General features: G+C 39.8%; 1 protein-coding gene across 8 annotated transcripts in view; it reads right to left on the minus strand.

Moving 5' to 3' along the window:
• Nucleotides 1-25328, minus strand: part of MNS1 (meiosis specific nuclear structural 1) — a 98762-nt gene that overhangs the window by 56605 nt on the left and 16829 nt on the right. For 2 of the 8 annotated variants that reach the window (XM_045529855.1, XM_045529846.1), the window contains 3 exons: nucleotides 20998-21031; nucleotides 19616-19661; nucleotides 13791-13939 (listed from right to left, as the gene is read on the minus strand). The exons of 3 other annotated variants lie outside the window; for them this stretch is intronic. The gene's annotated coding sequence lies outside the window, so the exon portion shown is untranslated. The remainder of the gene's footprint in view (nucleotides 1-13790; nucleotides 13940-19615; nucleotides 19662-20997; nucleotides 21032-25328) is intronic. 3 more of the 8 variants (XM_045529865.1, XM_045529831.1, XM_045529882.1) reach the window with 2 other exon arrangements.

Genomic DNA, 25328 nt, shown 5'->3' on the forward strand with positions numbered 1-25328 from the left:
GCTGTTAGCTAAGAGCAAAAACAAGTCACCATCAAACAAACTAAAATATTGTTTTAGTCCTACTCTACACTATTATCTAATTTAACCCTTTTAACAACTCTAGGAGTAGGCACTATGATTGTTGCTAATTTAGAGATAAAGAAAGGAAGTCCTGGAGCAGTTAATTTTGGATGCCTAAGATAATTCATACGAAGTGATGAGGCCAAGATTTGAGAGTCCACACGCCAAGCCACTGGACCACATTACCATCCAAACAAACACTAAATGGAGACTTCTCAGCAATAAACTGAAGCTGTAAGGAAACAGTTAAACTTCTTTCCTCATTCCCAGATCCTGGGAGCAGCACAGTGAGAGGGAGTGGGGCCTAAGAAGTTCCTGGTACCAACTCCTAGCCCCAACCACAATATTAGAATTTCAGACATCTAATAAGAATCTATGATTTGCCAAATTCTTGCTCAGACATACAAAGAATTTACTAAATATAACTTCCTTGCTCTTTCATGGCCATGTTTTTGCAGAGAGATGAACAAGCTAAGATGTAATTTAGTGTTATTTCAGAGACTAAATTTGTCAGAGTGAAAAACCATAGTGGAAAGTGGGTGCTTCTGTTTGTATCCACCAGGCAGGCCTGAGCGTTACAGCCACAACCACGTGTCCTTATTGTCTCACTTATAGGATGAGACTCTGTCTTTTCCTCATGCGCGCTGCCTCAGTTTTACTTCCCATCTCTGAGCCACAAAACACATTAATTTTCAATTATGCTTACTCAGGGCCCCAATCTGTAATCTTCATGTGGGCAAAACTATAATGGGAAGCATGAATAATTAGTTCCTCCAACATCATCCAGGCTAAGGGGTTGGTTTGTTTATTTATTTTAAAGAAAACTCCCAGGAATTGGAATCAAATGAATCTGTAGGATTAATGAGAATCGAATCCTTCTAATCAGCCAGACTGGCCACCATAGGTGGCTGAGAAACACCCCCAGGACTTGGTGCCTCCTGTGTATTTCTCACAAAATGTTAAATAAGAACAATAATGAAAACAACATCAAAAAACAACCTCTTATCTGCATATGATTATAGCACATATTAGAGATAGGAAAGTGAAAATATTTTAAAAGTACGGCATTAAAAAGATTTCTCGAGCAAACTCAGTAGAGACCCTTAGTACATAATTTATCCAAATGCCTTGAAAGATACCCAGAACAATGTTAGCAACTGAAAAAATGACTCAATATGAAAACACGTGACAGATGCTGTCTTCAGGTCTGAGGACCTATTTTCCTAGACGCTGGGAGTGCTGTCAGCACACAGCCCTGAGCTGCCAGCCCTCTGCAAAAATGATCTTTGGTCCCAGGGCCCACTCACCCAGGATCAGCTTGCACCCCACGATGCCTGATGTGGGGATGTGAACACCTACCCTTCTCACTGTGAGGGGAGTCAACTCTGAAGGGCTATCCAACTGTAGAGCTCCCAAGGGGGTGAGCTGAGGCCTCCAATGAGACTGCACTGAGCTTAGCCTTTCCTTCTGTCCAGTCCTGCCTCCTTGCCTTCCACCAATGTGGATCCCAAGAGCACTCCCTAATACATATTCTGCATTCTAATCTCTGAGTCTGCTTCTTAGGGAACCCAAACTGTAATAATAAGGCAATCAAATTCTTTATTTCTAACATGTTATTAAAATGTATTACCTTACCTAAGGGCATAAATGTTTTTAATAATCATTTAATAATATAGCATGATATCGTTTGGATATTTTTAAATTACATGCTACAGAACTACATTCCTCTGGACACAGGTAGGGCTGGTTGATTTGCTGTGATGGAAAAACAATCAGGAGGGGGAAGAGCGTTTGAAGTAGTAGACTACCAAACTGTCAAATCCCCATACTCACGAAATTATACTGGGGATTGGGAAATGAAACTGGAGTTATGTAGGGGAGAGAGAAATTAAGAGGTTGCTAGTCCCAGTGGGTCGCACACGAATGTTTTGTTAAGGCCTATGGCTATACAGCTTCCTGGTGGTTAGGACTGATTCCCCCAAAAGATTCTGTCAAAGGCACAGTGAAGAAAATTTAGTATGCCATCATCTGCCTTCCCTCTTTTCTTTGTGCCCTCTCTTCTTGGTCTGGTTTCTCAGACCATCTTTTTCCCCTAATCTTTTATTAGCCAATAGGAGCCTGCTGACAGTATCTCAATTTTAGTACAGAATTCAAAAGAAGGTGAAATCTTTTAACATAGAAACATGAGTCTAAATTGCCAATGGAAGTTTCACATACCATGACTAGAGCAAGAAAGGTAGTTTAGAGCAGAAAGTCTGCTCAGTGTCTGAGCCAGAGACTCTCCTAAAACACCTTTAACAGAGTTTTTGATTGTGCCTTGTGTTGAGGTTACTCATCCACCTCACTGTACCTTGGTAGTATGGTCTGCTTCACTACCAGTTTGAATTTCAGCTCTAGACTTAACAATTCACTTAACTGGTAATTACTAAGAACCTACCAGGTGCCACAGATAACCATAGTAAACAAACCAGACAAGGTCTCTGCCTTCTACTGGGGGGAGACAGAGAAATGAAAACATAAGCAAATATCATCACTTCAGATAATAAGAGTTGCCAAGAAGAGAATAAGGCAAGGCTAAGACAGAAGACAACTGATGTGCGGGGAAGCCATTTCAGCTGGGAGGGGCAAGGTAAGTGCAGACCTTCCGGAAGAGGTGACAGGTGCGCAGACACCTGAGGTGAACAACAAGCCATGTGAAGGTTTAGGCAGAAGAGCACCCCAGGCAAAGGCTGTGTTCCACAAACAGCAAACAGAAGGGAGGATGAGAGGCAAGGTGGTGCAGCAGGCAGGGGCCAGATCATGAAGAACCTTGCGGGCTGGAGCAAAGAGTTTGGATTTTGTTCTAAGTAATAATAGGAAGCCACTGGAGGGCTTTTTAAAGAGGGAGAAATGTGATTTGATGTGAGTTTGTAGAGATCACTCTAACTGCTGCGTGAAGAAAGGACTGTGAGGGGGGCAAGAGTGGAGGCAGGTGGAGTAGTTGGGCAGGTGAAGGTCAAGAACAGGGTGGTCGGAGTTGGGGGACATGACTAGGCTGAGAATGTATTTTAGAAATAAAACCAACAGGCCTTGAGGATGGATTAGAGGTGAGGAATGACACAGAGATTACTCAACGATAATTCCCAACTGTCTTTGCTGGCACAACTGGACGAACAATGATGCCATCAGCTGGGGTGGGGACACTGGGGAGGAGCAGACTTAGAGGCCAGGAAAAATCAAGAGTTGTGTTTGGACATGTTAAACTTGGGATGTCTGTATCCTACTGGAGCTCTCAGCTAGGCCCTGAATGCGTACAAGTCTCTAATTCAGAGGGGAGCTGGGGCTAGAAGTGCAGAGCTACACAGCAACTGAAAAGGATGCTCTTGAAATCCCTGGGACCAGGGATACAGCCAGAGAAGGGAAGAGATCAAAGCCTGAACTTTAATATTTAGGGAAGTGGTTTACGACCTTGGATGCACATTGGAATCACTAGGAGAGCTTTTAAAAAAATATGGAACTTGCACACATCCTTCAGAGGCCTGGTTTAATAGGTCTGGGATTCAGTTTTGAGTTTCAAGAGATTTAAAAAACTCCTCAGTGATTAAAATGTGCAGCTAAGGTTGAGAACCACTGATTTAAAAATTGGGATTAGGACATTAAGCCAGAAAGACTAGAGTAAAAGGGGCTGTCTGTGAGATAGGAAGAAAACCAGGATAGTAGTGTCCTGGAAGTTAAGTGGAGGGAGTGTTCCAAGGATGGAATGGTCAGTGGTGTCAAATGCTTGATGAGAAGTTAAGTAAAATGAGAGAGAGAAGAGAAGGGCATGGGGGGTGTGTGACCTAAACATGAACAATTTTGATAGGTTGCAGGGGTGAAGACCTGCCTGCCATGGGTTAAAGAGAGTGGATAGTGAGAAAGCAGAGACACCTGCTGTCTCCTGTGTCCCCTCTGCCCTGTGCCAGGGCCACCCTAGTCCTGGGCTCAGATCCAGCATCTCTGAGTGCCCCTTGTCTGGGGGATTGGATAGCCAGTGCCCCCTCAAATAACACTGTCTCAACTACTTACTCATAAAGCCAGTCAATATTTATTCCACAAACTCATTTGTTAGGCAGTGGGGATACAAAGCCAAGTAAGATATACTTCCTGCTCTCATGGAATTTTCAATTCATTGAGAAAGAGGGTCTCAAATAATTATAGAATAGTAATCTTGATTCCATATGCACAATGTCACTCTACTTTCCATTCTCATTTACACTAACCTAGTTTAGGCCTTAAAAATGAACCATACTGTCCTGAGCAGCCTCCCTGTATCCTGTCTCTCCCATTCTTGCTAATCTAGTTTAAACCTTGCTGCCAAGTCCCTCTTTCTAAAACACAACTCTGTTTGTGTCATTTGTTAATTGAGGCAGCATTAATTGAGCACCTACTAAGTACAAAAAGAAATCAAGGTCTCCCCTTCTATAATGTAGGGTCAGTTCCTGATTCAAACCTGCCAATTGTACAATCTCGGCTAGAAGTAGCCTTAGCAGTTATCTAGTCCTCTCATGAATTCTCTTTACGAATCTCTCTATAAATGATAAATGGATAGCTGGATAAAAGCACATCCAGTCTGTACTTAAACACCTCCAAGGATGGGCGATTTACTTTTTTTAATGGGAGCCCAATACATGTTCAAGAAGCTGGAAATTTTTTACAAGTTCTCCCTCAGCAATGCTCCCTGCTCAACAGAGCACAAGCCTCTTGAGTGGCATTCAACACCTTCCATAGTTTGACCCTAAGGTGTTCCAGGCATAGTTTCTGATATTCTCCCTTCACATTCCCTTCTGAATGTGCTTCCACACCACCACACCTTCCCCCATTCCCACATAAATCCTACACGTCCTTCAGGTCAAGTTCAAGTCCTACCATCTCTGTGAAACCTCCCTCAGTCCCTCAGCTGACCCCTTACCTCCCCCACCTGAGATCCCTCAGGCTTTGCTGTTACTTTCCCTACGGGTTTCCACCTTGGATGGTTAGTGCTCACGTCCTCTTTTTCACGTGGGACCTGGGCCCATCTCCTGGATGTCCCTGTGTCTTCCACAGTGCCCAGCGCAGTGACTTGAAAGTTTCACAAGACATTTGCGGAGTGAATACTGCAACAGTTCTCTAGATCTTCTTCATAGTTTGCGAAAGGAGGAAGCTATATGAACATTCCTACTCTTGATATTGTGATTCCTAAATTTCAAGTATTAGATAGTATTGTATGCCTGATACTGCGTTTACCATTTCAAAGACACAATTGTGATTTTGTAGGGGGAAACAATACACAAAAAACAATATGCTTATAAACCAAACAAAATATTGGTTTCAAGTAATAGAAAATAACAAAGTTGCTCACAGGAGGAGGAGATGCATGCAGTCAAGACCTACTGTGGCGCCCCGAAAGGAAGAGCAGTTAGCTGAACCAGGCTTCGAATCCCCCAGAAAGAGTTCCTAGGTCCCGAGCGTTTGAAGCCTGCAACAGAGGCTGAGCCGAGGACACCAGAGGGCGCTCGGGCTCGCACGCCTCGGATTCTGACACATTTGCTGGGTAGGTTGAAATTCAAATGCTTCTAGAGGACAATTTCTAAAATGCAAGCTATTTTGTGTTTATTTTCAGTTTTTACTGATCTTAAACTTTTTTTGAGGAGATAAATATTAAGTAATTAATGTCTGTGCATTTCATGTCATTTTCCCCAGTGAGTATCTCCTGCATCTTAACTGTGAGCTCATTGAAGACATTTAACAACCTCTAATGGGGTTGGGGTCGGGGGGGATGGAAGTAGAGAAGGATCAGGTAGGACCCTGTTCCGGTCACCTGCCGCCCACGCGGCTGGCCTGGAGCCAGGCTCCCGGGCCCCGAGTTCCCAGAGCTCCGGGCCCTCCTGTCAGTCCAGGAGTCTAGAGGTGGCTACCTACACTTGCAGATACCAAGCCTCTGGGAGCAGTTATGACGCAGAGGTCAGCCCTCTCGCCTTTTCACTCCAAAACCCAAACCCCAGAAAGCCCTAAGAAAGCAGTGCTTAAAAGTACCTGGATATTCCCACGCAGCAGTGTGAGCTGGGTCTTGCCAGCATCACCAGACCTGCCCCTGGTTCTGGGCCTTGACCGACGGCTCAGGGCCAAGGCAGAGGTTGGGGCGGAGGCGGAGGCTGGGGCGGAGCCCGCTGTCAGGTGATAAGAGTGAGGCGTGGCTGGAAGGTGAACGTAAATTGGGTAAAGCCCTGATTGATTGCCCCACCTCAAAGACAATTAAACAATGTGGAATTATACATCTACTAAGGGATTAGAACCGGATCATTTTTTTTTTGCCATGTATAAATGTTTGCTTGTACTAAAATTTGGGACAAAGAATATTAAGAAATCAAAGAGAAAAGGAAAACACAGCTCTAAAGCAATAGTGAATTAGAGTTGCCCAGGCCTAAGGGAGAACCCTCAGGGCTAAGAGCAGGACAACCCAGAGGACCCTGGCACGGAAGGTCTCCACACGACCTACTCTTGGTGTCACCAGGGAAAAGACCAGGGAACCAGCAGGCACGAGGGCCTCGGCAGCTGCAGAGCCTGCAGGGAGAGAAGTGCCTGAGAGGCCCCTTTTCATCCAGGTGCCACTTCCAGAACAGCCTTTAATGTGGCTGTCACCCAGCTTCCAGCTGAGTTGAGGGCAGGAGACTGAATGCCCAGGTTTTGAAGGACGAATGGAGAGGAAATTTCGGGGTCAGGCTTCTAAGGTGGGTTAAAAAGAGAAGTGCATTATCCAGTACCCCTCTGGCCCTCTATGCTGCTGTCTGGCACCCTGATGCCTTTCCTCCCCGCTAAGTCTAAAAGGAGCAAGGAAGGGGAGAGAGAAGCAAGAAGAGGCAGAAGACAGACTTACTTCGGCCACCAGAGATGTCTGGTGAGGGCGAGTCGGGTGAGCAGAACGATAACAAGGCTGGAGCTGCTACTCCTTGCGGGTAGGGAGGTCAGAACTCAGAGTTCCAGGCAGGGTCAGGGAGAACAACCAAGACCATCCTAGCTTGGGCAAAGGCACCCTCATGCAGGCAGGAGAGCTGTGCAAGGCCATGCCGAGGGAAGAGTGAGGGGCAGGGGCTGAGGGGAGAGGCCTGAGCAGCAGAGAGGGCTCTGTAGCCCCTTGCCTGCACTCTCTGAGCTGCTCAGGCTTTTCTCAGAAACAGGCCCAGCCTGGCTTCCCTCCATGGGAAGTGCAAACACTAGAGGCAGAGCGTGGGCTGAGCTGGGAGAGAAATGGGCAGCACTCCCGCTCTGTCTCCAGGAGCACAGTTTGAACCCTGCGTAAACCAGGGCCAGGGCCCTGCCAGGGAGCATAAATACACACTGTGTGTGAACAATGAAGAGCTGACCCACAGCTGTGCCAAGGTCTAGCATGCTGGGGCCGGGACCAGGTGGGGTCAGTGCCCCATCGCCACCTGCCTCTGCCAAGGGTGGGTTGGACTGGAAGCTCCCTGCACTTGTGGAGTTCGGGTATGAGGGGATGAGTGAAACAGAGAAACAAGTGGAGAGAGACAGATTTCTTTCTGCGGGGAGCTGGGGATGGCCACGCCGAGAGGAGCTCCAATTCTGGCAGATGGAAGTGGTCTCCTTTAGCAAACCCTCGAGAGGCTCAGTATCTTGGCCCGTTTTGTGCTGCTGTAACAGAATACCTGAGACTGCATAAAGAATAGAAATTTATTTCTCACAGTTCTGGAGGATGGCAAGTCTGACATCACGGTGTTGGCATCTGGCCAGGGTCATCTTGCCACATCGTAACATGGTGGAAGGGCAAGGAGAGGACAAGAGAGAGCGCAGGAGGGCCAAAGTCATCTTTTTATAAGGAGCTCACTCCTGTGATAAGGGCACTAATCCATTCACAAGGGCAGAGACAGCTCCGTTAGGCTTTACCTCCCAACACCGCTGCACTGGGCATCAAGTGTTTGACACATGAACTTTGCAGGACACTTCCAAACCATAGCACCCAGCATGGATGATACCCACAGTCACAGTTGTCACATATGGCTCTGTGGTCTGGTTTTGAGTTGGGCTTAAAGCTTAATTAAGGCCAAAATAAAATGCATTCACACTTACACATTCTTCCTACAACCCCACATATCAAATCCTTCAAGATTGGGCTCAGGTGCCACCATGTCCGTAAAACCACCCTGAGTCTCCCAGATGACCTTTACCTCCCTCCCCTGAGATCGCTCAGGCTTTATTTTTCACCTTCCGTATGGGTTTCCACTCTAATGATTGGTGAACATGTCCCCTTTTTCACGTCTCACTGAAAGGCCTGCAAGGCCTGGGCCCATCTATTGGCCGTCTCTGTCTCCCCCACAGCACCCAGCACGGTGACTTAGAAGTTTCACTAGACGCTTGTGCAATGAACACAGCAGCAATTCTCTGGATCTGGCTCATATTCTGTTACAGGAGGAAGCTATATAAATGTTTCTGCAAACTCTGTTTTCTGATTCCCTAATTTAGATTAAGTATTGGACACCTGCCACATATCTGATCCTTAGTGTTTCTGATTTCAAAGACATGAAAAACATGATTGTGATCTTGTGGTTACACAACATGCAAGGGACAATTAGATTATGATACTAACATAATAAAATGCTAAATTGCACATTCTAAGAACAGCTTAGAAGAGGGAGAGATGCATGCTGTGCAGGGAGGGAAGGGAGAGCTAACAGGAAGAGTGAAGTGAGCTCGGAGCCCGGGGAGGATTTGCACAGGACGGCAGCCCTGCAGCTGTTGCGGCCTTGCTCTTGATGTTGCCAGTGGAGCTCTTCACTGATGCTGTTATCACTGACAGAGCTGAAGACAAGGCAGGGGCCTGGGGCTGTCCTGTCTTCTTGTTGATGGTTAAGCCTCCCAGGCAGAAGTTGCCATAGTTATTGAGAAAGGCCAACCATCAGGACCCTTCCTGGATTTCGGCTACTTAGACCCTGAGAAAATTGGGCTGGGGTGGCTGGGAATCTTCCATGACCTCATCCTCCTTCTTGCTAAGTAGGAATGAACTTCACTGTAACGCTTTCCACTTGTCAAACATACACAGACCTTGCCTTAATCATCCAGGATGAAGCTTCCAACGTCTTGTGGTGCTGCCCATGCTTTTACCCTGGGATCTACCCTTGTCATGAGACTCGGGGTATCTTTTTCATAGTTGCCATCATCTAGCTATTGGGAAAGTAATTCCACTACTCAGCTGGTTGTCATAGGAACTTAATTGTTCTCCGCTCAGGGATCCAAGATGCCTCTAAACGCCTCTAGCTGAAAGATCAGACTTTCATTCTCCAGAGTCTGGCCCATGTCTGGTTTAACGGGAAGGAAGGAAAGTCATGGCCCCACAGGGGGTACGTTGCTGCTTTATCTGTCCACATGAGACGTGGTAGGAACAGCGCTGCCTAGAAACCAGTCTTCGGCCCCAGCGTTGCCTTTTCATCCAGGTAGAACAATTGCTCTGGGATAACATGGTCTGCGAGCCCAGCGAACAGGCACATGCTAAACTCGGCACACAGGCTGGCGCTGTAGTTGTGGCGTGCTGTGTGGCTTCCCAAAGAGCTGCACTACGCTTCCCACCACGGCCACCATTCTCCTTCCCCATATCCATGTTTATGTCTCCAGTGCCAAGTACAGGACTGGGCATGCAAAACACGTCCTGTAAATGATGCTGAATCCCCAGGGAGACACTTGGCAGATGAATGACACTACCTAATACAGCCTGAGATGTACAGTGTGACACAATTATAAAAATAAATATCCTCTATCTCATTTCACAACAGTGCATTTGAAACCCCGTTTTCTGAAAAAGCATTGTCTCCACTGTGATGCCCACGTCAATGATCCTGCTTATCAAATTCTGTTGAGCCGGCCTGGAAGGAGCAACTCTCTGTAATCTATTTACCTTAAGGAGCTCAGTCACGTGCTCAGCTCACAGCCCGTTTATCAGGATGAAGGATGCTCTCTGGAGAGAGCAGACAGCAGGACAGGCCTGGCTCGGATGACAGTCTGCCCTGTGGAGATTGACTTTAATGAAGCACAGAATAAACAGGAAGATTAAGAAGGTGCAAAAATCAGTGACAAGTTCTGAGTTCACCTCTCTGTTGGAAATGAAAGGTTCTCTGTACAGCTGAGAGCTGTCTCTGGGCTATAGACAGGGGCATCTGTTTGGTTGCTAATGATTGTGTGCTATCCAAATCAGCGTGAGGAAAGAAAAGTTTTCTCTTAATTTACAGACCTACTTCTGTGCATTTTATTTAAATATACCCACAAGGCAATTTTCTTTAGAATGAGTAGAATGGTTGGATTTATTAAAAGGTTTGAGAAATACTTAATAGGCTAAAATGTTACCCTGACAAGCAGGGATAGATATTCTCGATATTGCTTTTTTATGCAGTCCTTCCACAGTCCTGTGTGCTGGGGAATTACGCTTACTCAGCCACTCATGACAGAAAGGTGTAGTAAGTCCTGTAGGGACAGATCACCTTAAAGAGGGGCTAAGATCTTGGAATGAAACAAAGCAAAACTAGTCTTCTCATGAAACAATGTCAGTTGTATAGGACCTTAGTGGCATTCAGACATTCCATTATATATTGTTTTAGTTCCTCACTTCATATATGATTTTTTTCAATAAATGGAAAGAGACCTAGGTTACAAAATGGCCAGAGAGCATAGTGCACAATTCACGGCCATCTTTTGGAGATGACAGTTTCATTTGGAGGATCGAAATGGAGATATTTTCTTATTTCATTGTTGTGTCTCTTTTGAAAACACAGATCTTACTGAAAGTGGTAGCAAAGTATTGGTTTGATATAGCATCGTCCTTATTCTTCAGTCAAACTGTGAGGACTAATGTGTCTGTGTAAATGTATTGAGTATGTTTATCGAACAGAATGTAACCTTGTTGATAGTATTGCAGCATTTATACCAGTAGATGGCACTCTGATTCAAACTGATGTTCTAAGTTCCCTGTTGTCCCCCAGCAAGGTTTATTCAGTGGTAGCTGTAAGCAGGACACTGCACTAATCAGCTAGCATGTGCCCATGTGAAAATGTGTTATTACGCCAAAGTAACTTTAAGCCACACTTGCAAATTGTTTTAGGAAAATTGACATGTACATGGATAAAGTACACAGTCATAACAGAGTAATCAGAATGCCTGGATCCAGATGGGATTAGTTGAGAACTCCTTTAAGGAAGGGATTCATGAAGTAGACTTCTTGGAATGGAATGGAAGGGACATGAGGCAGCAAGAAGTAGACATGGCAGGTAGAAGAAGTGGCCTTTAGAAAGGTTTCTTGGGAACCAGAGAAGTATGTGTGAGGGATACGAAATCGTTTGTGTCTACTTTGAGAAAGTCATCTGAGACAGGCTTAAAATCAATAGTTAAGCTTCATGTAATGAGAAGACAGTGAGGAGGGAACAAGAGAAACACAAGCTTTGCAAAAATAAGCAAACAAAACACAGTCACCCAAAGATATGCAGAAAGAAAGATATGCACAAAGAAAACCGGATATAATCCAGTTTTCACTTTTGGTTATTTATCCCAGTATATAAATTCAAATCAGCCAACTGGGCCAACATCTTTTAATTTTAGGTTTTATATAAGCATAAGTACTTACATTTATATTTTACATTATGTAATTCTGGAGATGGCTGAACTTGTATTAGTCAAATGTAAATGCTAAATTTTTTCTACCTAAATGTAGAACTCTGAACCATGTGTCTCCAGCACTTCCAAGAAGGCATCCATTAGATTTTAATTTTTTGTTACCTAACAAATTCCTAAACTTCTATCTCTGCAAATTTTGTGTATTTATTTATTTTACTTAAGCACAGAATAACAGAAAGGTCATAGGGAAAGAAATGTGTTTGTCATAAGGATCTAGCTTATATTTATTTTTAGAGCATTGGAGGCAATGCAGGAGTCTTAATTGGCATTGTACTTTCTAATGCAAATTCAAAGTGAAAGCAAGAAGGAGGTGCTTTAAATAATTCAGCAGAAACTTCACCAAATGAACAGTTAGTTAAATCTCTTTAAGGTCTCAAATATAGTAAACCATTAATGAAAATCATGTTGCTTAATCTACAGAAAGTGTTTTCTGTTCGCCATATGCTACCAAGACTATCATTAAAATAGTAATTTATTATGAGGATGCGTCTTTTAAACGCTGCACTGAGGCCCTGGCTTCTGGAACCACTGGCTGGGTCAGCACTTTGTGGCTTTAAGCAATGATGTGCCCTGGGTAAGAAAAAGAGAATGAGGTTCATTAATTCTTGAAGTGTCTTCAACACAGAAATTCTGTGCTTTTTGTTCCTAGAAGAGGGAAAAACATCCTTAAACAAATAGGTTAAATACCATGATTGGTTAGATCTCCTCAAGAATAATAACATTTCCCTTTGAATTTCAATAGCTGTTCCAGACTAGCTGTCACTGGGACAGGGCTTTGAAGTTTGCTGAATTGGGGGGCACAGTTTATGTGGTCCCTGTCCTGAGCAATAGAACCAGTCTCTACATGACCAGGTGAAGTTAAGCATGGAGTCTGATAGAAAAGAGTAGAACAAATGTAGCTGCCATGCTGGGGATAAAACCTATGACCTAAGCTTTGAAGGCCCACTGCTCTCTTTAGCTCACCCAGCCATTCTGAGTTTGTCAGTGCTGCTGCCATTGCACTGTAGGTTTGCTGGCCTTGGTATTTGAAGATGAAAGAAGCCACATTCTTTGAATATAAAAATGCATGTCCTGTGCTAACAAGCTTGTGTGACTGGAGGGATGTGTAAGGCTGAATTAAGTGGGGTGAGTGGTAAGAGATTCATCTAGAAAGATAGGAGGAAAGAGGGTCACATTATGGAAGACGGACACCCAGGACTTGGGTCTTTTAGAAGCTCGTCTGAGATTGAAGCCACACATGCACGTTCTTACTTAATCCCAGTAGTTTATTACATCTTTGCCAAAGGAGTTGCAACTTAAAATTTTTATTTCCAACCATAACCCACGAAAAGAATTGTATAGCCCCTAAAATATTCATGTTATTGCTGCTGCATGTTTGTGCTAGAATTCGAGGTTTGCCTTTAGCTATACCTTAGCATAAAAGAAATTGTACTAAAAATAATTGGCATAAAGCCATCAACTTGCTCATTTGCTCTCTTTCACTGTAAGACAATAAAGGAATTAAATGATGTCTCATTTGGCTTTTTACATTTGCATACTTAAATGTTTGGATACTTCCCTGCTAAGTAAATTGGGCCTGATCAGACAGACGAGTAGTGGATGAATACCTAAAATTTTCAAATGTATTAATTCCTTATGACTGTTATGAGTAATTTTTAGTGACTGTTATACTATATCAATGATATACTGTTGAATGTATAAAGCAGGTTAACACAGCTGTATGCTCTTTTGAAAAAATGTGATATACATACATACATTTAAATACATATGGTAATATCCATACATGTAAAAACCAGTATGTCACCATCCCATGAGTACAAATTAAGTCATATTAACATTTAATATCCAAAATATAATGGTCCTCAACCCCTCACCTGTTTGATTATCAAGTTTTTTTACAAGATATTTCTGAGAGCCCCAGGAGTGCTCAAATACATAAAACAATATTAGTCTCAGGCCCAACCACCCCATTAATGTGTAATCCTCATATACCTTTCTGGTAAATTTGAAATTAGTTCACACAAAGAAAGAACTAAGAAAAAAATTGTTCCAATTTAAATACCCACTTCTGCCAACCACAGGATAGAGCATTCTTGTTTTGTCCAGGTAGCCGCAGTTCAGAGGTGATAGCAAAGTATTATTCCCTCTCTGTGTGTTTCCCTAATGTCCAAGATATCCCAAAGCAAAGTGGTTTGCTGCCCAAGTGTTCCAATTCCTGAAAGATACACACACAAATACACACATACTTACACACTCGCATATACATACATACACTACATTTCTTCAGGCTATACACCATCCACAGGGCTTAAATGGGAACTTTCTTTCATTCTTCATGAAAGGAAGAGGTATTAATACCTTAAGAGGTATTCAGCTAAGCCTCACTCAAAAATATAGCAAAAACCTATAGTAGATTCACTAAAAATAAAAAGGAACAAATTAAAACATACTATCATAGAAAATTACTTAACTGCAGAAGACAGTAAGAAAGGAAGAGAGAACTTACAAAAGAACCAGAAAACAAGCAACAAAATGACAGTAGTAAATCCTTACTTATCAGTAATAACATTAAATGTAAATGGACTCAATTCTTTAATTAAAAGGCATAAAGTGGCTGAATGGATAAAGAAACAAGACTCATGTATATGCTGCCTATAAGAAACCCACTTCACCTATTAAGACACATGTAGACTGAAAATCAAAAGGTAGAAAAAGATATTCTATGCAATTAGAAACCAAAACACAGCAGAAGTAGCTACACTTATATCAGATAAAATAGACTACAAATCAAAGACTGTAAAAAGAGACAAAGAAGGTCATTATATAATTATAAAGGGGTCAATTTAGCAAGAGGATATAAAAATTTTAAGCGTTTATGCACCCAACACTGGAGTTCCCAAAAATATAAAGCAAACATTAATAGATCTAAAGAGAGAGACAGACTGCAATACAACAAAAGTAAGGTACTTCAACACCCCACTTTCAGTATTAATCAGATAATCTAGACAGAAAATCAACAAAGAAACATCAGCGTTAAACTGCATATTAGACCTAATAGGCCTAATGGATATTTACAGAACATTTTACCCAACTGCTGTAGAACAAACCACTCTTTTCATCAGCACACAGAACATTTTCCAAAATAGACCATATCTTAGGCCACAAAACAAGTCTCAACAAATTTTAAAAAATAAAAATCATATCAATTATCTTTTCTGACCACAATGGAATCAAACTAGAAATCAATAACAAGAAGACCTCAGAAAATACAAAAACACGTGGAAATTATGGACCTCAGAAAATATGCAAACACAATGCTCCTGAATGACCATTGAGTCAATGAAGAATTAAAAAGGAAATTAAAAAATTTCTTGAAACAAATGAAAATGAACATACAACATACCGAAAATTTATGGGATACAGCAAAAGCAGTACAAAAAGGAAAGTTTATAGCAATAAATACCTACATCAAAGAATTAAAAAGACTTCAAATGAACTATTTAATGATACACCTTAAGGAACTAGAAAAGCAAGAACTAACAAAACTCAAAATTAGTAGAAGGAAAGAAATAATAAAGATCAGATCGAAAATAAATGAAATTGAGACTAAAAAAATACAGAAGATCAAAGAGATGAAAAGCCAGTTTTTTGAAAAGATAAACAAAATTGACAAACCTTTAGCTAAACTAAGAAAAAAAGAGATAAGACCCAAATAAATAAAATTAGAAACAAAAAAGGAGGCATAACAACTGAGACCATAGAAATACAAATAATCATTAGAGATTATTATGAGCAACTATATAGCAACAAATTGGAAAGCCTAAAAGAAATAGATAAATTCATGGACACGTACAATCTATCAAGGTTGAAGCATGAAGAAATATAAACCCTAAACAAACCAATAACAAGTAACAAGACCAAAACCATAATAAAAAGTCTCCTGTCAGAGAAAAGCCCACAGCCTGATACCTGCACTGCTGAATTCTACTAAACATTTAAAGAAGAATCATATCAATTCTACTCAAATTCTTCAAAAAAAATGAAGATGAAGGAATACTTCAAAACTCATTCTACAACACCAGCATTACCCTGATACCAAAACCAGATAAGCTGGGTGGGTACCTGTAGTCCCAGCTACTCAGAAGGCTGAGGTGGAGACTGCTTGAACCTAGGAGTTCAATTCCAGCTTGGGCAACACAATGAGACCCCCATCTCTAAAAGTATAAATTTAAAAAAACCAGACAAGGACACAACAACAAAGAAAACTATAGGTCAATATCTCTGATGAACATAGAAGCAAAAATCCTCAACAAAATACTAGCCAAACAAATTCAACAATACATTAAAAAGATCATTCATCATGAGCAAGCAGGATACATCCCAGGGATGCAAGGATGATTCAACATACAAAATGTAATAAATGTTATACATCATATTAATAGAACCAAGAGCAAACACCATATGATCATTTCAATAGATGCTGAATTAGTATTCAATAAAATTCAACATCTCTTTATGATAAAACCCCCCATCAAACTGGATATAGAAGGAACATACCTCAAAATAACAAAGGCCATGTATGACAAACCCATAGCCACCATTGTACTGAATGGGGACAAATTGAAAGCCTTTCCTCTAAGATATGGAGCAAGACAAGGATGCCCCCTTCACCACTTTTATTCAACAAGCATAATACTGGAAGTCCCGGCCAAAGCAGTTAGGCAAGAGAAAGAAAGAAACGGCATCCAAATTGGAAAGGAATAATTCAATTTAGCCTTGTTTGAAGATGACATAATCTTATACTTAGAAAAAGCTAAAGACTCCACCAAAAATCTGTTAGAACTGATAAACAAATTCAGTAAGGATGCAGAATACAAAATCAGCATATCAAAAATCAGTAGCATGTATGTACATCAATAGCAAAAATATGAAAAAGAAATCAAGAAAGCAATCCCATTTACAATAGCTACAAAGAATATAAAATGCCTAGAAATTGATTTAATCAAAGAAGTTAAAGATCTATACAAAGAAAACTATAAAATATTGATGAAAGAAATTGAAGAAGACACACACAAAAATGAAAAGATAGTCGATGCTCATGGATTAGAAGAGTTAATATTGTTAAAATGACAATTCTACCTAAAGCAGTTTATAGGTTCAAGGCAATATCTATCAAAATACCAATGTCATTCTTCACAGAAATAGAAAAAAAAAAATCCTAAAATTTATATGGAACCACAAAAGACCCCAAATAGCCACAGCAATCCTGAACAACAACAACAACAACAACAACAACAGAAGACAACAAAGCTGGAGGCAAAACATTACCCGACCTCAAAATAAACTACAAAGTTATAGTAACTAAATCAGCATGGTACTGGCATAAAAACAGACACTGAGACTAATGGAATAGAATAGAGACCCCAGATATAAGGCCACAAATGAGTCTGCAGCCATCCTTTTCAACAAAGGTGCCAAGAACATACAATGGGAAAAGGACAGTCTCTTCAATAAATGGTGCTGGGAAACCTGGATAACTATATGCAGAAGAATGAAACTAAACTTCTATTTACCTATCTCTCACCATATATAAAAATCAAGAAATGAATTAAAGACTTAAATCTAAGACCTGAAACTATGAAACTACTAGAAGAAAACAGTGGGGAAATGTCTAGGACGTTGGTCTGGGCAAAGATTTTTTGGTGTAAGACCTCAAAAGCACAGACAACCAAAAAACAAAAATAGATAAATGGGATACATCAAGCAAAAAAGCTTCTGCGCAGAAAAGGAAGCAATCAGCAAAGTGAAGATATAGACTTTTGAATGGGAGAAACTATTTGTAACCTATTAATCTGACAATGGGTTAATAACTAGAATATACAGGGAGCTCAAACAACTCAAAGGCAGAAAACCCCCCAATAATCTGATTTAAAAATGGGCAAAAGATCTGAAAAGACATTTCTCAAAAGAAGGCATACAAATGGCCAACAAGTATATGAAAAAATGCTCAACATCACTAATTATCAGAGAAATGCAAATAAAAACCACAATGAGCTCTCATCTCATCCCAGTTAAAATAGCTTTTATCAAAAAGACAGAAAATAATGAATACTGGCAAGGATGTGGAAAAAGGAGAACGCTTATACACTGTTGGTGGGAATGTAAATTAGTACAGCCACTATGGAAATTGTATGGAGGTTCCTCAAAAAACTAAAAATAGAACTACCATATGATCCAACAGTTTCACTACTGGGATATATCCAAAAGAAAGTAAATCAATATGTTGAAGAGATATCTGCACATCTATGTTTACTATTCACAGATAGCCAAAATATGGAATCAACCTAAATGTCCATTGATGGATGAATGGATAAAGAAAATGTGGTGTATATACACAATGGAATATTATTCAGCCATAAAAAATAAAATTTTGTCATTTGCAGCAACATGGATGGAACTGGAGGTCATTATGCTAAATGAAATAAACCAAACACAGAAAGACAAACATGGCATGTTCTCACTCATATGTAGGAGCTAGAAAAGCATATCTCATGAAGATAAAGAGTAGATTGGTGCTTACCAGAGGCCAGGAAGGGAATGGGGTGAAGGGGATGAAGAGAGGTTGATTAATGGGTACAAACATACAGTTTGATAGAAGAAATAAGACCTAGTGTTTGTTAGATCAGTAGAGTGACTATAGTTTACAATAATCTATTATATATTTTAAAATAGCTAGAAGAGAATAATTTGAATACTTCTAGCATAAAGACAAATATTTAAGGTGACGGATATCTCAATTACACTGATTTGATCTTTACAAATTATATTAATGTATCAAATTATCATATATACCCCAAAATATGTACATCTGTTATGTATCAATTAAAAATTTTAAATTAATATAAAGCAGATTTAAATAAACTTAAGAACTTGAATCTATAAACCTACATATATCTACTATCATGTATCTGTCTATCATCTTTAAGACAGAATACACTTCATTTTCAAGCACATATGAAACATTTACACAAATCAACTATATATAATAATAGAACACAGAGGAAGGCACAATAAATATCAAAGAATCAAATGATACAATATTACCTGACCATATGCAATAAAATAAGAAATCAATAATAAGAAAAGAACATTGTAAATACACATGCCTGGAAACTAAAAAATGTACCAAAACACTTTGGTTAAAGAGGAAATTTAAAATTAAATATTATTAAAAATACATCAATGAAAAGTTGTAGGCCACACATAAATCACTACTTAGAAGGAAATTTATAGCTTTAAATAAACTTTTATTTATCAGAAAGCAAGAAAGATTTAAAACTAATGAGCTAAGTACTGACTCAGGAAGTTGGAAAATGAACAACAGGGTAAGCCCGAAGAAATAAGAAGGAAAGAAATTAGATCATAAATCAATAAAATACTGAACAGTAACACACAAAAAAATGGAGAAATTTAGCTAAAGCAAATCCTGAATTTTTGAAAGATCAATAAAACATACAAGCTTCTTGTAAGAATAATGAAGGAAAAAAAGAAACATCGCACATAAAAATACAGAAAGAAATTAGAAATTTAGAATCATACACACACATACACATACACCAGTATATTTGAAAACCTAGATGAGAAGAATAAATGTCTATAAAACTATACAAATGCCAACATTGATGCAAGATGAAATGTAAAATGAAAATAGACTCAAACCATGGATGAAAGTGAAAAATAATTAAAGAATTTACTCTTCTGTTAAAAATAATAAAAATCTTCCCACCCCAGATTGTTATACAAGTAAATTCTACCAAATTTCTAGAAATATACAATCCCTACCATATGCAAGATGTTCTAGAAAGTAGGAAAAGAAAGTTGTTCAACTCACTTTATGAAATCAGTATAACCTGGATTCCAATGGAAAATGGAAAACCCTATAGAATCAAAAACCCATTAGAATTAATAAGAGAGTTCATTAAAATTTTCCAAAGACAACATCAATTTATAAAAATCCAATAATGTTTTCATTACATTAACGATTAAAAACAATTAATTTATAAAATGACACCATTCACAATGACAACAGCCATATAAGATCTAGGAGTAAAATAATGCAGCTTGCATAAGACCTCTATAGATAAAAATCTAAAACTTTTAAACGGTATAAAAAAAGAATCTAAATAAATGTAGAGATTTTGTATGTGCATGGATGGAACAACAACCTAATTGTTTTAAGGTATCAGTTTTCTGCAAACTAATCTATAAATGCAAAGAAACCCCAATCTAAATTTTAGCAGCATTTTTTGAGAAACTTGACGAACATTCCAAAATGTACATAGAAGAACAAAAGTCCACAGATAACATCACTGATTTTGAAAAAGAAGGATGGGGTAGAGAGATAGATTTACCCTATCGGAAATAAGAGAGACTACAAAGCTTTGTGGTGATGCTGTAGAAATAAATAGAACAATGGAACAAAATAGAGTCTTCAGAAATGGGCCCATGGATGTATAGGCACTTGATAAATATAAAACAGTGTCACCTCATATCATATGGATTCTTGAGCAGATGGAATTGGGGTAACTTGCTCACTATTTGGAGAAAAATGAATCCAGATCCCTACCTTACGGCAGATACAAAAGTGAACTTCAGATCAATGAGTCCTAAATATATAAAAGATTAAAACTATACAAGCCAGTAGAAGAAAATGAAAAAGAGAGTCTTTGTCCACTTGGGAGCTGGAGAGGACTTAAATAAGATCTGAAAATTTCATGTCATAAGATAAGGAAAAAAAAAACCAGGACATTTTCAAACACGAGTACTTCTGTTCAACTAAGAATGCTATAGATAAAATTAACAGGTGGCACCCTGGGAAAAGATGTTTGCAATGATTAAAAAAGCCAAGGTATTAATATCTAAGTACAAGAGAAATATCTGCAAATAATTATGAAAAAGAAAGGAAGACAGTAGAAAAATAGGGAAAAATTATAAATGAGAAATTCACATAAAGGGGAATCTGAACAGTTATCAAATTATTGAAGAGATGCTCAACCATATTAGTCATCAGAGAAATATGTATATTAAAAATGAGATGCCACTTGACAAACATACATTTGGCAAAAATTACAAAGTCAGAAAATATAACATGTTGGTGGGGATGAAGGGACATGGTGCTCTCATGTGCTGTTAGAGGGCGTGTAAACTGGTCTAGCTCCTCTGGAGAATGATCTGCCAGTAATTGGCAAAACCAAGTATTCAGGTAGCTCCTACCTGCAACTCCAGTCTCAGTTGTTCCTGCCTGGATCTGTAGGGAGACAGAGAAGAGGATGTTGATTGCTGCAGTGCTTGTTCTAGAAGACAGTGAACCTCTTGTTCAACTTTAGGGAAATGCATCAGAAAATGTGAATTGGTGGGATAGTATGCAGGAGGCTAAAACAATAAGTTAAATATCCATAGAGCCACATGTTAGATCATTAAACACAGTGTTGAATGAAAAAAAATTACATCACAGTAGTTTGTGTGCATTAAAAACACAAACAAATACAAAAGAACACAACATAGTTACAAGGATACGTAAATATCTGAGGACATCTTCCAAGTCCATCAGAGTGGATGCCTGTCTGAGGACAAAGGAATGGTGTGTGGATGGGTGAAGGGGGAAGATGAAATAAAAATAAAACATAATGAAATAAAGAAGGGCCTGTGCCTAGACCCATGGCAACAAGGTGCCAAGAGGAAGAGGTGTGATGAACTCAGCTCTTGGCATCTGAGGGGAAGGAGACCCACAGAAAGGAAGAAAGCGGAGAACAGAGAGCTAACCTGGCCTGAGACAAATCTTCATGCTTCATAGTACAAAAGTGTCAGGAATTCCTCAACCTCCCTACCACCTATAAAATAAAACCCAAGCTCCATAGCAATCAAAGTTACCATCTGATCCCTGCTCTCAATGAAATAAAAAAAAATCCAACTTGTGTCAAGGATCCTGCTGCCACACCTCCTTTTTGTTGAATTCCATCTCCACCACTCTCTAAGTACAGTAGCGGCAGGCACAGAGTTGGGAGCTACACCTTCTTAGCGTCTCTGACCTCTTGATTTTTCTTTAGTGGGCTGCTGCTACGATTTGGGCCCTCCCATCCTGCCATCTTTCCTCAGACTGGCACATTTATCCTCATCAAACTGAAACTTGATATTCTGATATACATGTTCTGTATATCAGGTATACTTGAGCAGGTATAACTTGAGGAACTCTAGTCTTTCAGTTTAGCTTCCTGCCCTCAACGATCTCCCCAACTAGCCTGCTTCCATGATTGGTCTTCTCTCCATTAGGGTCAGACAAGTCCCAGGCTCCCCAAACCCTCATTGTAGAATTCTTTTTTTCAGAGACAGGGTCTTACTATATTGTCCAGGCTGGTCTCGAACTCCTAGCCTCAACCAATCCTTCTGCCTCAGCCTCCCAAGTTGTCATTGTAGAATTTAAAGAGAGTGCCTTGCAGACACCAACACTTTTATACCTAATATCAAATCTTCATATCAGCAATTCCATTTCCTGGGTGGCCAGGGATCTAGAAGCACATCCTAATGAAGATTAAGGAAATGGTAGACAAGAAGGGGAGGTTTAGGGGAAGTGCCCCTGGCCCAGGCATAGAATGTTAGAGAAATTGCCAAATGGGCAAAGGAAAGAGAGAATGGTCACAGGGTGGACCAAAGAAGTATTATCTATTTCTCAAATTTATTTCCTGTTTTCCACAGTTCTTCAGTTATTATTATGGGGTTCTTATCTGGGCAGCCTTTGTGGGTATGATTTTCTTCTTCTCTTTAGTCTACTTCCTCATTCTCCCCAGAGACATATTTTTCCCTCTGCACATAAGTTTTCATCATGAAGCTCACTCCTGTCCCCACCTCAGTAAACTCTCAATGTAAAGTTAAACTGATGGGGCTATAGGTCAGTCACAGTACATTTAAATAACCATAGGGAATATCAAAAACATCAGAAAACATGGTGCAGATGTCTGGGGCTACACTTTGATAAGCCCAGCAGCTGTGCCATTTGAACCCTCTCATGGGAATTAAGAAACTAAAATCTATAGAACAATTTTCAGGCAATAGCATTGGGTTTGCCTCTCCACAAAGAATGGAAATCAGTGGAGTAAGGCTTAGCATTGGTGGGCTTGGTACCTAATCTAATTATTTTCTGGTGTGGAATTTTCTGTAGGAAATGTAACAATAGGTACTGACTTTTAAACAGTTCTGAACTTAGTTGTTATTTGACCTCATTTAACAATGCATTTCCCACTAAGTATTATTGAGAATGAAGCCAAAGGGGGGGGGCAGCAGGTTTTTCTTGTCTGTTTTTTGAAAATGGGAAAACTATGGAATTACTTGTACAAATCTGAAACCCACTTCTTTCTTGAAATGAACTACAGGGTCTAAATGACAGTTTGGTCAATTAAAGTAGTATAGTCCACTAGTGTGTATATACCTTGCCAACCAAGAATTATAATTTAAAAAATAAAAAGACAAAAAAATTTAAAAAAATGAAAAGGCAATTATGTGTAATTCTTACCACAAATTGTCCTTATATCCAGTACCAACCAAGTTATTATCATATTTTCCTCTACTGGAGGTCATATATAAGGAGTAAAGAAACACAGTCAAGGCCATGGAGACTTATCTAGGCAGCATCCAGTTCAGTCCAAGTTCAGTTCAACTCACTAAAAATCCTTTACACAGAATGTACAAAACACACAGTTGTGACTATCCACTGACTGGACTAAATTAAAGACATTATAAATGTCTGCTAATCATGATTATAGCTATCAAAGTCCTTTTATTGAGCATCTACCATATATGAGGTCCTATTCTAGGTAGTTGTATTTATATCACATATTATAAAGCTAATTTTAAAAATAAGGGACATGAGACTCAGAAACAATAAAGAACTAGTCCACAATTTCATAGCAATTCAGGGGCAAACCACAGAAGGGAATGTGGTTCTGTAAGACCCTAAAGCATGATTTCTTTCCCTTGTTCCACACACTCTATCCCTTTCAGATGTGCCTCAAAGCCATTGGCACATGTTTGTGACATCTTTGGATAGGGAAACTTTGTCTTTTGAGAGTATATTGGACAGTAAATAGCCCAGAGTCATTTAAAGCCACATATGTTGAGTAAGGTGAGTGATCAATCTTGATTTGAATAAAAGATAATATCTAACTGTTTACAATGAGTCTGCTTTTCTGGTGTATCTTATATAGCTGCCTCATTTTGCTTATCCTTTCACTTTCAACAGGGGTAGTATTTAGAAAAAATATTAATGTGCTTTTCTCATCTGTTTTCCTGAATACAAGAGTTTCTCCCTCATCCACTAGAAGTATTTGTACGTGTTTAGTGGCAGCAGAGATGGTTCCAAAAGGTATATAAAGAAAGTGAAAGAGTTAACACGCAGCTCTTGATATTCAAAATAGAATTTTGCAGAAAGATGTTAGTCCTAAAACCAGGCTATTTTCTCAAGATAGGATTTTCAAAATTCCTTCATTCCCCCTTGAACATACTAAGAACTAAGAGTTCTCATATTATTAATAAGAACTCAAAGAGTTCTCTCATATTGCAGAGAAGGTTCTCTCTCTCTCTCTCTCTCTCTCTCTCTCTCTATATATATATATATATATATATATATTCCTTCCATAGCAAGACCAAGCAGCTTATTTTTCTATGGTAAGAATAACAATATGGTAGAAAAAGAATAAAGGTCAGGAGAGGAAAACTGACCCTTCTGACCTTAGGGGATAGCAAGAAGAAGGAAACTAGAGACAGTGAGCTCCAGAGTTTTTATTTTTTCTCTTTCTTCTTGGGGCAAAGCATTAGGACAGGATGGCTATGGAAACACCGAGCTAAACGGAGGGATATACACAATGTAGGGAGGAGTACATCAGAAAAAGGCTGCAGCTTGCTTTTGTTCCCATGTGACCTGGTTCAAAGTTGGGGGCCTGGGAGGGCTTACCCTAGAATTAGTAGGTGACCTTACAACAGAGGCATGGATGGACTTCTTGGACCAGGGGGCCAGATGGAGCCAGGGGGTCTACACAGAGGAAGCTGAGTCAGCCAAGGAGCCTCTGGACCAGGAGTTGGAAAACTATGGCCCATGGGTTAAATCTAACCTGGTGGCCTATTTTTGCAGACACCTATTTGTGTATATATTTTCTTTTTTTTTTTTAAAGTTTTTTTCCTATTCTTTATTTTATTTTTTATTTATTTATTTTTTATACCAAAATATTAAGGGGATAAAAATGTTTTTGTTACATGGATACCTTGCGTAATGCTTGAGTCGGGGCTTTTAGCATGCCCATCACGAGAATAGTGTTCATTGTACCTGATATGTAAGTTTTTTCTTTGGCTGCTTTTCAGCTGCAGAGTTAAGTAGTAGAGATCATATGATCCACAAAGCCTAAAATATTTACTATCTGGTCCTCTATGGAAAAAATTCCCAAACCTCTGCCCTAGACCCTATGAGAGTCTGGCTATAATGAAGGAGACAGGAGACAGTGCCTTGGGGTTCAGAAGAGCCACAGGACACAAGCAAGCCCAATGAGAGAGGCACCTTT

The sequence above is a fragment of the Lemur catta genome, chromosome 1 (assembly GCF_020740605.2).
Source record: "Lemur catta isolate mLemCat1 chromosome 1, mLemCat1.pri, whole genome shotgun sequence".
NCBI lineage: Eukaryota > Metazoa > Chordata > Mammalia > Primates > Lemuridae > Lemur > Lemur catta.